This window comes from Cynoglossus semilaevis, chromosome 8, assembly GCF_000523025.1.
Source record: "Cynoglossus semilaevis isolate Cse_v1.0 chromosome 8, Cse_v1.0, whole genome shotgun sequence".
In the NCBI taxonomy this organism is placed as follows: domain Eukaryota; kingdom Metazoa; phylum Chordata; class Actinopteri; order Pleuronectiformes; family Cynoglossidae; genus Cynoglossus; species Cynoglossus semilaevis.
This window is the reverse complement of record NC_024314.1, coordinates 28,255,409-28,256,135: the sequence shown is the minus strand read 5'-3', so window position 1 is coordinate 28,256,135 and position 727 is coordinate 28,255,409. Positions and strand designations below refer to the sequence as shown.

Here is a 727-nt window from a genome sequence, read left to right as displayed (position 1 = left end):
GTGAAGAGGGGTGAGGAGGGGTGGGGGGGGGTAGATTCTCAGCAGCTTGGTTTCACACTGTGCAGTTCTTCAGTGTCACACTCATCCATTTACACTCACATTCACACCTGTGGTCAATACAGAGTGAATAACTAATCCTAATCCTAATCCTCAATCTGAACCAGTCACAGTAGTTGTTCTAAAATATATATAAATAATCCACTAATTAACTGATCCTCATTGGCTGATGTGATAACGGTTTATTCCACTTTTCCTCTTTAGGGAACCATGACCTTCACTTGACCTTTTGATCCTGTTGACCTGAGGATCAGAGACGCTGAGGTGGAGGTAGGTCAAACTGAACCAAACTAAAAACTCTGGCTACAGCTAGCACGGTTAGCTGTTTTAGCTCCTGTGCTAATGTCTCTGTTACGATGTAGCGGTGATATCAACAGAGGAGCATGTACGTATGTACGGTAGAATCAGTCCACTAACGTAAACTACGTTATCGGAACAATTTAACAGTTCCAGAAATCGGCTCTTTTTTAACGCTAATCGCCAGTTGCTGTAAATTAACAGCTACCAAACCAAGTCATAGTTAGCTTCGTGCTGGAGGCTTGCGAAAATACGATGACTCCAAAACTGACACTGTATCAACCTGGCAGCAGCAGAAGCAGCAGCAGTGACAGCAGCAGCAGCAGCAATAGAAACAGCAGCAGGAACAGCCGGCAGAGACAGAAGCAGAGGC

At 44.8% G+C, this 727-nt stretch overlaps 1 protein-coding gene and 1 long non-coding RNA gene across 4 annotated transcripts in view; one reads left to right on the top strand and one right to left on the bottom strand.

Annotated features, from left to right (window-relative positions):
- The window catches only part of tmem178bb (transmembrane protein 178Bb), a 56,394-nt gene that overhangs the window by 51,850 nt on the left and 3,817 nt on the right, over nt 1-727 (bottom strand). The gene's annotated exons all lie outside the window — the stretch shown is intronic.
- LOC103383018 (uncharacterized) overlaps nt 1-727 on the top strand; it is a 27,220-nt gene that overhangs the window by 23,084 nt on the left and 3,409 nt on the right. For all 3 annotated transcript variants that reach the window (XR_003050339.1, XR_003050340.1, XR_521978.3), the window contains one exon: nt 262-327. This is a non-coding gene — a long non-coding RNA (uncharacterized LOC103383018). The remainder of the gene's footprint in view (nt 1-261; nt 328-727) is intronic.